The 12,064-nt window shown below is 39.1% G+C and overlaps 1 protein-coding gene across 5 annotated transcripts in view; it reads right to left on the bottom strand.

Moving 5' to 3' along the window:
* APBA1 (amyloid beta precursor protein binding family A member 1) overlaps positions 1-12,064 on the bottom strand; it is a 79,329-nt gene that overhangs the window by 40,645 nt on the left and 26,620 nt on the right. The window contains exon 1 of one of the 5 annotated variants that reach the window (XM_017807348.1): positions 10,979-10,998. The exons of the other annotated variants lie outside the window; for them this stretch is intronic. The gene's annotated coding sequence lies outside the window, so the exon portion shown is untranslated. Of the gene's footprint in view, positions 1-10,978; positions 10,999-12,064 lie in introns of those variants that run through there. 5 annotated transcript variants of the gene reach the window in all.

Below are 12,064 nucleotides of genomic sequence, written 5' to 3'. Positions count from 1 at the left end.
AGCCACTTGAACTACACTTCCATGGGAAATCCAAAGGGTACAACTTCTAGCTCAGTGAACACTTGTTGTCTTTGTTACACCTAATGTTTTAGCCTTATAAACTTAGGAGTTCTAAAAAAACCCCAAAGAACCAAAATCAAAAGAAAGAAACAAATAAACCAAAAGCAAATCCAAACCAAACCAAACCACAACAACAAAGCACAAAAACTACAAAACAAACACACAAAACCCCCCAAACAAACAAACAAACCGGTCATGGCTGGGCTTCTCGAAGGAAGATTTGGGAACCACAACAAATCTAAAATGCATCTTGGCCCTTATTCCAGATATACTTTTTCATTTTCAGAAACTGCTCATACACAGCTTTCACAAACCTAGTGTGCTGTGTTTAACCTCTAAGACTTGTCTTTCCCATTCTCATCACAATGAAGAAAATATAGTATATAAAAAATGCACTTGTAAAATAATAGCTAATCAATCCCATTAGCTAAGCAGATAAGGATGTTCTACACAACCTAACTGTTTTTCAAAATAACTAAAAAAACCTCAGTTTGCTTTTTCCAGCTAAGGAAGATGTGTTAGTAAAAAGGCTTCCGTGACAAGATAAGGTCTTGTCCAAGTAAGACTTTCAAGAAGTTAGAGAGAATGGACATAATAGAAGTGTGTATGCAGGTGTGCACCAGAACTAACAAACCAAACACGCTCCTCCCTGTAGCATATGATAGGTTATTTAAGTAAGCAAGAACACTAATACTGGAGAGATTTACATTTTTAGCACACAAAAAAAAGAGTGAAGATGCCAAGGCATAACAGCCCTTTGAAAAGTCCTTCCCAAGGAGGATTACTATTGAGGAATACATTTGGTGTAGGCAGCTCTGTTTTCAGCTTGCAGTGTGAGATGTAGGTGGAGCTTTGGGTGGCAGAAGCCACAGGCAAGAGCCACGAATTACTGAGCCTTTGCATAGAAAAGAGCACCAGTAGCACCAGCCAGGTGGATGGACACTGGGAGACACAGCAGGAACTAAAGGCTCAGGAACAAGAGTGAGACTTCCATGCACTTGGACTGTCAGGGGATAAAAGCCCAGGGGGTTCTTTGTTAGGGGTCCCTCCTTGGAGGCCTCAGGTCCAACAGTTTGTGTGTTACTGCACCATGAATAAGTGGCTCTATGGAATGAGACATCTGCTGTGGGAAACCTGGGGTCAAACCAGTAAGGAAATCTGGTCTAATTAAGTAAGAATGGGTGGGGAGTCAAGTGGGGACCTGTCAGGTCACTGGAGCCGCCCACTGCAAAGGGGCTTTGGTGCCAGCAATGAAAGTCTCTGGTGGTGGGAGTGTGACAGCCAGAGAGCCTCATGAATGGTCAGACTGGGAAGTTTTATTAACATTGCCTGCTTTCAACCAAGTCAGTTACAAAATTTCCACTCTTTTGCACGTAGACAGAATTAGGCTAAAGTAGAGGACTGTTTAAAAAATCTGTCTTAAATTTGTTGCATTCAAAGTAGCCCTAACTCACATCTAAGTGTCATTGGTCACCCACAGAGAAAGGGTAGTGCTAATTGAAAGAAATGAAGTTACACATAAACACAAGATTACGATCAATTTTTTGAAATCTTATCACATGCATCCTGACGCATCTTTAGCTGAGTTATGTTTTTAGAAAAGAAGGCAAAAAATCAACCACGTGAAGATATCTCAAGTCAAATAAGTCAAATTACTCAAGTATCAAACGCCATAATGCTTAAGACAATAAAAGTTCTGATAATAGCTCAAAACACATCATCCCAATTTAGAATTCTTACTACAAGATTGCAACATCATGCATTCTATGGACAGGCAGCACCATTGACATGTCTAGCTGTGAGAAACAAATTACAAACCATACAAAAATATTGCTAATTACCATCTAAGAGACCCAGCATTTTCCTTTTGCAAAGTGCAAGTCCAAATTCCCACTTGTAAAATTGTCCTTGGTCGAAGAATTCTCTCAGTTTAATTTCAAATATTGATATCCTAAAATTTTCAAAGTTGTGTCTTTTGAAGGGAGTAGGAGAAAACACTACACTTTACTTAAAACTTTTTACTGAAAAAGGTTCCTTCTGTTTGCCTTTCCTCCTATAAATTAAATTAAACTAAACTTTTTAATTTGCAAACAATAAAGTATTATTTATTTTTAAATCTAAAAAAAATTTTAATCATTAGAAAATAAGTTTACTTAGAAAATTGTAGATCTGAATAAATGTCCTTAAGTCACCTATGCCCCTGTAACCTCCAATGAAAAGTAAGCTTCTAAATCAAGAACATTTATTTTACTGTTTAACAATCAGTCTTTAGGACAGTAATTTAAAGAACACCTATTAAGATTGAGGGTTAGAAGTACTAAATCTCTTTTCATACACGGTAGCTGGAAGACTACTAAAATCCACACCTTTTATTCTCAGCAGCATTTCCCTCAAGCAAATACAAGGTCTGCCTGGTTTTTCTCACCAGACCTTCAAAAAGCACTTTATTTCCTGCAAGCAAAAAAAATCAATAGCCCACATAAAATGCCACAGACAGAAGAGAATATAAGCAAGAGCTCATCCAACCTTGGAAATATAGACACAGCCCCTATCTGAACAATATTATAGTCTCATATTAATTACCCAGAACAGCTGCTGTGCTCCAGTAATCAAACATATATGAGAAAGTGCTCTGTAAGTACTCTTTCACACAGGACTTGATGGATGACTCTGTCTTCACAATAGAGAAATCAGAGTTTGATTACTACTGCAACTAACTCTTTATTGAAGGTTAAACGACCTTCCTGCCTGTGAAGAAGAAAAAATAAATATATCCATATATTGCTCATGCAACATGAAGAAAAAGTTGGAAGTTTAAGAATTTTTCTTTACTACTTCATATTAAAAAAGAAGCATTTAAAGCACCACCAAAGGGCAGACCAACATCTTAGAGCAAGACCACAACATGCATGCCCAGTGCTACTCAGGAAAAGATACATAGTAAGAAAAGGTGAAAGTGTGAGTGATCAGATTCCAATTTGATTTGTTATTTCTTACCCAAATCCAGATGCATAATTGTTTGGTTTCCAGTATACACAGGTAGAAATAAAATTATTATTATTACTACTATTGCTAATATCATTCCAAATAGGACTTTAAAGTTTATTTTATAAGAGCATCATGCATCATATTTCCACAGTTCAATCCTGACTTGAATAAAAGCTCATACTCTTGATATGTCTGTATATTATAGTTACTGTCTCAAAACAAAGCTGTGTGCCACGTGGAACCAAGACTATAGACACACACACTTTTTTTCTGTCATATACAGGATAACAGGATAACTCGAGTTAGGAAGGCACCACAGGACGTATCCAGTCCAAACCCTGGCCAAAACACAGCCAGCTTTGAGCTCAGATCAGATTGCTCAGGGCTTTATCCAGTTGGGGCTTGATAACCTCCAAGGCTGGTTATGGCACAGCCTGTATAGGCCCCGACTCCAGTGCTGGACTGTCCTTGTGAGGAAAACATTTCTTCCTTACAGTTAGTTTCAATTTCCCCTGTTTCAGCATGTCCCAGTTGTCTCCAACACTCCCTCCCACCACAGAATACTGTGAAGAGCCCGCTGCATTCCCTCCATCCCCTGAGCTGCTGTTGGGTGACCCCGAAGCCATCCCTCCTCCCGGCTGAACCAGTCCTGGTCCTGCAGCCTCTCCTTGCAGGGCAAGGGCTCCAGACCCACTGTCTCAGTGGCTCCCATCATCTCCCTGCAGTGTCATTCCTCTATCAGGGACCCAAGGTAGAGGCAGTACCCAGGTGGGGTCTGGCAGGTGCTGAGCAGAGGGGATGGTCCTCACGCTACCCTGCTCTCAGGATCGTGTCTGTCCCACACTGTCCCAGGTGCTGCTGACCCTTATTTTGCTGTGTGGGCCATGTCCCAGAACTGCTACTTGGCTCCACCAGCCCCAGCCTGTATCCTTGAGAGGGGTATTTACTACTTTTTTTATTTTCATTAATTATTTCACTTATAAGAAGCATAACTGTTTCCTCTTATTTTGCAGAACTTTCACAAGAGAAAATTTAGTATGGCAGTTGAGTGTGTGAACAAAGAGTTTTGTCTTCCCTAAAAAACTTCAGCCATATTTACCCATGTCTTCCATGAAAAAATAACTATTCTTCGAACATATTTACTCATAACTCCAAATCACACTAGAAGCACAGAGACCTCTGTCTGGATTTTCAAAGGCATCTCACCTCAAGTGCAAGTTTTCTTGGCACGCTCTCTGAAGAATTTCACAAAAAAACCTCTGTTTTTACAGACTTCAGCAATGCACCACTGTTTCACTTCTACAGATCTTAACAAGACATATGAACACAAGCTACCTCTCAAAAATCCAACACATATGTCTTTGAGACCCATTTCAATCTTTTTTTTTTTTTCTTTAAAAAGCCTCTATGGTATGAAATTGCTGAGAATTTAACAGCATATGCAATGCCCACTTAGAGTTCTCCATTTCTCCTGTGTTAGATACCTCTCAAAACACATTTAACTTTTCTCCCCTTCCAATTCACATCTTTTCAGCAAATATGCAGCTTTCAGGAAAACCAAGTTAAACAAGAGACAATGAAGTCCAGTCTGTTAGTTTCATCAGCTTCTTTCCGCTGAGACAAGTGAGTCACAGAATACTGTTTCAAGTCAATGAAATGGCACAGAGATAGTGCTGAAAGCCCCACAACTTCCTAGATTCTGTCACACAATCAGTAAACATATTCTGAGGCACTCCTTATTACCTGAGAGCTTTAAGCTAAGGATAAGCCCTCATGAAAAGCAATTATGGTTCAGACAACACAGAATTAAAAGACCGGATTCTCCTTTATTTCCTTTTATTTCACAAGTTTCAAAGTAGCTGTACCTGAGTCAAGCTGAAAAACTGGGACAGATGGCATACAGAACTTGCTTGCCTTTCATAGTGTAACATATATTTAAAAATGTACCACTGGCTGGCAACTGTAACACCCAGCTACTGAAAACACCAGAATATACAATTCCCCCAACCCTCCACCCTATTTTTATACTAGAAAAAAAGGAAACCCTCAAAACAGACAACTCTTATTTCAATTTTTATTTTTATTAGACTTATGCTTTACTACACGGTTTTTGACAAATGACTTTTCCAAGCCTTTCTAGAAGAAAGTCATTGTTAAAGACAACAAGAAAGATGTGGAGGTATTATTCAGAGTGGGGAAGAATGAGCCACACTGAGAGATGAGGTAACTAAAATTCCCAAATACTTGATCACAGTAAGCATATCAGCTCTTCTCCATCCACTTCCCATTCAAAACAACTGAATTAACACTTTCTAACTACCATAAAATAAGCTCCTTTTCATGGACCTGATGTATGCCTGGACTACATGACTGAGAAGAAGGTTTTAAGTATTGGCTAGTTCGTATCTTATTTCAGATTGACAGCAAGATATCAGGGCCTGTATCTGCTTCCATTCACAGAATTTAGTAAGAGCATGTAAGGCCAGCAGGTTAGCAAAAAACTCATGAAGGAACACTGAAATCCCACAAGCAAAGATATTTGATTTAAAGTCACATTTGTAGTCACAAGAAAAGTTATGGGGGGAAAAAAAAAAGAAAAAAAAGAAGAAAACCTTAATGGTTTCAACCTGCAACATTCCTGGTTAAATGCTACTTCAGTAGATACAATCTTGCAGGCACATAAGGGGGGGGTAAACTTTACAAAAAACAAGACTATGGCACAAAATAACAGATGCGAAGGAGGAGGAGGTAGGAATGCATAGATGTAGCTTAGAGTAGATTAAAATTATCTTTTTTTCTCCTCCTTACATGGACAGATTTCTGTTCTATTTTCTGTTACCATTTTAGCCTACAAAATAAGCCCAATCTCATCTCCAACCATCAACTTCTACTAACACTCGCAGATCATTTTACTGCTTCAAGGACAAGCTGCAGATTTAGTCCACATTAAAAACAAAACAAAACAAAACAAAATCTAACCTGCATGGTCCATCTTATGAGTTTCCAAAGGCTTGAAGGAAAACTAATCTGTCCCTTGCACTTCCTCACAAACTGGCAGCTGTGTTACAGTGTCCTACTGTAAACACAGCCCCACAGTCCTCCTCAAAACCACATGGAAGGATGTGACACATTTACTTCCAAGCACAGTTCTGAGTGATTAGGTAAAAAATTCTCAAGGACATCTTCCACCGTTATGACCTTTCTGAAATGTTGTGACCACCTGTCAGCACTACAGCACATGCAGCACTAGGCACTACACACCAGACTTTCATTTGCAGGAGGCCTGTCTGGCTAGACCAGCACCTACAAGCACTTGACTGGCCCGACCAGACATGTCTGCCTGTTTCAGGCTCCCCAACAGAATTTTTTTTCTAGCTCGAAACATTAACAATTTCTGCACCTTCAGTGACTTTGGAAGCAAGATACAGCCTGTGTTACTCCCCAGAGCTGACAAGAAAAGGGTTAGGGAGGACCCTAACCTCACTTCTCTCTGCACTGAGGAAGATCTTGACTGAGACCATTTTTCAGCACAAGCACATTCCTGTTAGTGGAACTAGCAGCTCCAAGACGACTACACATGAAATCTGTTCCCCAGCCACAATTAAACCCTAATGAAGGCTGGCATTCCTCCACATCTGCAGTTTGGAACATAACCTGAAGAGTATTAGTAATTGCACTGTACCCAGTTCAGGGTGCTCACGTGTCTCTCAAATGGCAGCTTGCTCAGAAATCACAGGCTGAGCAGGGAAATGGGAGCAATGCCTGTCTGCAGCCACTGGAGTCCCATCAGGGTAAGGAAAAAAAACCATCTGCTGACACTAATTAAGATCACACACTACTGCCAGATCATAAAAATCAAAAGCAGATGCATTCTATCAAAGCCACAAAGCTTTCCATATACTTGCCAGTCTCTGTGCACTACGAAAACAAACTGACCAGAACAGAGCTACACAGGAGAGAGTTCAGAATAAAACAAAGAAAATTAAGGGGAGTCACCCAAACACACTTTTCACATCCCTATGCAACATTTACATCCACACAGACCAGACCCAGCCAAGTAAATTATACAGACAATAGGTAAAAAGGGTATAGTGTAACAGCATTTAAAGATGCAGTGGTAAGGAAAACTTAAATAAATTTAAAATTTTCTAAACACATGTAAGGTGGCAGAGTACCTCCTCTGAAGTGTTTTTGTCTCCCTTCCAAATAGAACTAACATTTAAAAAAATTCAGATGGCTCACATTTCTGTAAAAGTAGGTAATTTTGTCTTCTCTTTTTAAATAGCAATACTTAGATTCTAGTAGAAGAGTATATTCCATTTAAAATATTTTATTATGCATTCTTAACCTTATAAAATCCTTTTATACTATTAACACATTCAAATGGTGGAATTATAGTAAAGTGGCAGCTAAAAAGGGTGATTGTAAGGTAAAACACATTTTGCATGTGGAAGAACTTACAAGAACAGTACAACCCTGAAGTGTTTCAAATAATTAAAACATATAGGTATAAATCTGTTAACATTTTTCACCTTTTTGCTTGCAGACAGTCTGACTGTCAATGGCTCCTTTCACTTATTTTCAGAAGTTATTATTAAGGCAACGTATTTCAAAGACACTGATAACTCTTTCTCTCTAGGAAACAGATGCCCTAATTATTTTGCTTTATTATGTTTTATAAAGAGAAGATAAGAAGTCTCTCAAATGTTCCATGAAACCTAGATAAGGGGGATTCTATATTCTGGAGATTATATATTCTGAAATTATTCTGGTTTATTCTTTTATTCCTTTTCAAGGAAAGACCACTCCTCCTACAACAGAATGTTTTTTTCTTATGATATCCAAGCTTAAGTGTGGTATTTAACTCAAATTAAATACCATGCTGTTCTGGTCTCCACTATCCATCAGGCAAAGAAACAGTTTGGACCTCTCTTCAAATATCTGAGCTTTGTATACGTGACCTAACAAGAATTCACATGCTTATTTTGCTAATTTCCATTTCCTTTGCTCTATTACAGCATCCTTTTGGCTTTAATTTTTTAAATTCAGGGAAAAAAATACTGAGGCCGTGATCTGTCTCATAAAAATATGCTTTAAAATGAAGGTAGGAAGTCAATGAATTTACCGTAAACATGGAAGTGGATTTAAAAAGCAATTAAAATAATAAAGAACTATATATTTTTCATGGCTTTGGAGGTTGCTACAGGATTATGTTAGGATTACCACTTTACTACAGAATTCAATACTGTTTCAACTCAGTCAGGCAGATGGCTTCTGTCGGTATTAATTTTCATGGACTTCTCTGGACAAGTAATTTTTTAGCTCTAGAAAAGTTGTAAAGCCCATGCTGATCAGTAAATCCAACCTCCTGAAAAGCATAAACCATTATGATCCCTTAAACTCTTGCTTGCTTGAACTGCAGCATAAACCACTGAGACAGACCTGCAATTTTTAAAATTTGTCAATCCACAATATTCTTTCCATTATCCTACGTGAGACTTACGTTAAGCTACCATGCTACAAGTACCTAGACATTCACTTTACCTTTTAAAATATTAGCACAACATACACTTCCTTAGTCTTCTGGGACTCTGGCATAAGAGTTACTAAAAAGTAAGAGTCCAAAATGCTCTTCTGGCACACCCTGCTAAGGACGTGAAATTAGTCACCTGAACAGAACACCTTTTACATACAAACACAGTCGGTCAACAGTAGAAATTTCACATAATCAAGTCTCAAGACTTTTAAACGGGCCAGTTTTCTACAGACAGTTACTTGTGCAGATCGTGAGCTCAAATACATACCATCCAAACTCTGGAATCAGAAGTGACTCACTGCAAGCTGATGTTTCAAAATTTTAATTAAAGCCTACATGATTAAAAAAAATCACTATCAGTTCCGGGAAAATACTGATGGCTCTTTCAGGTCAGGGTTTTGGCTTTTCTGGAAGTCTCTGAGTTCCTACCTTCCAATTCTCATCAATTCTAGGGGAAAAAAAAAGGCAAAAAAGGGAACAGAGAGGAAGCAGAAGAGCACGAAAAAAAAAATCTGTAGTTTGTAAGAGTGAATAGATGGTCATCGACACTTGTCAGAGACAGTTTCTCAGAGTGGGTCTATTTGCGTTTCAGTTTGGATCTGAAGTACACTTCTGAAGGGCAACTTCTGATGGTCCCCACACACTGCACTTCAGTGCACACTGCGGAGCAGGCTTGGAGGTCACATAATGATTTCTTTCAAACAATCATCAATTGGCAGAAAAGAGGTTTTGAGCTAAAAAAAGCAGATGGATAGCTGCAAAATAGATAAACATAACTAACAGCAAAAACCTAACAGAAAAAAAAAGATCACTGTAGCGACAGAAAAACTGATACATTACCAAAAAAAGAACACAGAAAACCCCTTTCCTTCCTGAAGGCTGAAACAAACTAAAAACCGAACCCACAAACCATCATCCAAATAAGTCTTTGTACTATGATATATAATTCTGCACGGTTTAGGAATAATAAAAGTAATCATAGTTCAGGTAACCAAGCGTGCTGAGAAGCCAAAATACAGATTTATTTTACAGCTTATAGGAATAACAACATGCAGACAAATATTTAAAGGGCTCATCCAGGAAACCTGAACATTATAATGAAAAAAAAAATCAACAAGTTAAGGCCCAAAAAAGAAGAATCAACAAGCTCAAGATCAATAAACCATACCTACTGCAAAGAACTAAGCCACTGAAAAACAGTAAAGGAGAATAAGCAAGAGGGAGTTTGTTGGGACCATACAGGGAACAACAGCACTTGAGTGACTATAAAACATCAGCCAAAGGCTGCTAAGCAGCAACAATATAGACAACTCCCTTGGCTCGCAGCTATAGCAAGTTCAGCCAAGCCCCATTCCCACACATTCCCCATGTCCCAGAGGGGCTGGCTTTGCCAGTATCAGGTTCTGTAGCATCATGGTCCACGTCTTCCTCACCTCAGCCCTGTTTCTGTGTATTAGAAAATGCAGCTGTAGCTCTAACTCTTTGCTACCTGCTTTGCCCAGAGGAATCTGAACTCCTGAAAATAACAGTATTAAAGAAATATGGAAACAAACTGCTTCTGTTCTCACCCCTCATCCCTCCAAATAATTATTTTGGCCATATGCCAGAAGATTCTTCCTGTGTATGTACACGTATGGGGAAAGACTGGTCCCTTCTGCAAGAGCTCAGCCTGGCACCAGGGACAGCACAAATCCACATCCAGACCAAGGCCTGCAGCACCAGCTGGTGCTGGGGCACTGCCAACCACAAACCCAAGCACTCCGATGACGGTATCAAAGGACCATCTGCCAGCACATTAGCTTCCTCAGGTTTCCTACCGAGGGTGGGGGTTGTGGTATTTTTTTCAATAAATCATACTTCTTAGCCTTTTTGTCCCAAGGCCTGCATTTCTCCTCTCACCTCACAAAAAGACCCTGCCCAGAGTTACAGGCAATTGCACTGGTGTCTTCTGGCAAATCCTAAAACTACCCACCCTCCATCCCCTAAGTGAACCCAAGGCTACTAGAGCTCTTCAGCTGCACACTGCCACAACTGGTTGTAGGCTCCAAGCTTCCCCTAGTAGAAACACTAGCAAATCTGAGTCATAATTTCAGAAGAAACTACCTTGCTTTACCCTCCTGAGGTAACTACTGTAGCTGTTCTGTCTGGGGTGCAGTGCCAAGGTGCGGTGAAGCGCCCATCCCCAGGGGAGAGGAGGTAGAAGAGTCAGAAAAGAAGGAGTGAAGTTGAGCATGGGAAAAAGTGAGGCAGGAGAGTAAGGACAGTGTGTTTAGTTTTTGTTCTTGTTTATCATCATGGAGCTCTATTTTAATTGGCAATAAACTAATTTGCCCTAAAGCAAGTCTGTTTTGCCCATGACAGCAACTGACAATTCATTTCTTTATCTCAACTTACAAACTTCTCCATCTTATTTTCTCCCCAGTGTCCTGTTGAGGAAAGGGAGTACGAGAGAGGCAGGGGTGGTGGTGGGGTGACAGCCAGCCAAGGTCAATCCACCACGTGCTCACTGAAAAGAAAGAATGATTACAAAAGAAATATTAACATATATTCAACTCTAATTAATTCAACACACATATGGGGAGAATCAACTTCACATGAGTAGGTAACCAGGTTCTTCTCTTCAGTCTTCTCAAGTCCAAGCCTTCAAAACTGTTCAATTCAGAAGAAAAAGTACATATAGGTTAGAGATTGCTAACAGGTACACGACTTAAAATCATAGGAGAGGGTGGGGAAAATACTAAATTTTTTTTTTTCTTCTAAGTTTCTTCAGTACTAGTAAACACAGGTGGTATTCATAAAATGCTACAAAAATGTCAATAAAATTGAGACTGAGAGGCATGTTGTTAGTCTTTTTACAATCCTCCAATTGTCTTGGCACTGAAAAGCTCATTTTAGAGACCAATCTGCAGCAACAAATTAAAAAAACCCTCTGAAATCACTTTGCCTAGCTTATTATCCAGTAACATCATTGATTTAAATCCTCAAAATTCTTATCTACACTTTCATGTATTTTTCTAAGGGCCAAGTCTTGTCTTCAATAAAATCTAATTGGAGAACACTTTACTTACACTTTCGTATACTTTCAGGTCTAAAGACAGTTTCTGTCACAAGTCTTCAAAAACAAAGTTTGACAACTTTCTATCCAATGCAGGACTATGAAATAGGCAAAACCATTGTGCCTTTAATAAACAACAATTCAAAAGCAGTACAGATTAGTTGCCATAACTCTTGCAAGTTTTGTGAATGTTCTCTCTTCCACACCATTTTATCTTAACTAGGTAAAAATACTTCTTTGCTGTTTTTTAACAGGAAGTTTTTCTAGATTTTCTGATGCAGCAAACCCCAAATACCACGATCTTTAGTACTCTCAAAACCTTTTGGGGCTGCTCTATGAAACTTGTTACCTTCAGCTGCCTCAGATGGCAACATATGGTATTACCTTAATAGAATTAGAAAAAGGAGCCAAAAGGTCAAATAACT

Source organism: Lepidothrix coronata, unplaced genomic scaffold (assembly GCF_001604755.1).
Source record: "Lepidothrix coronata isolate B3197 unplaced genomic scaffold, Lepidothrix_coronata-1.0 Scaffold18, whole genome shotgun sequence".
Classification (NCBI taxonomy): Eukaryota; Metazoa; Chordata; class Aves; order Passeriformes; family Pipridae; genus Lepidothrix; species Lepidothrix coronata.
Note: the sequence above shows the minus strand (reverse complement) of the source record. Positions and strands in the feature narration are given on the sequence as shown.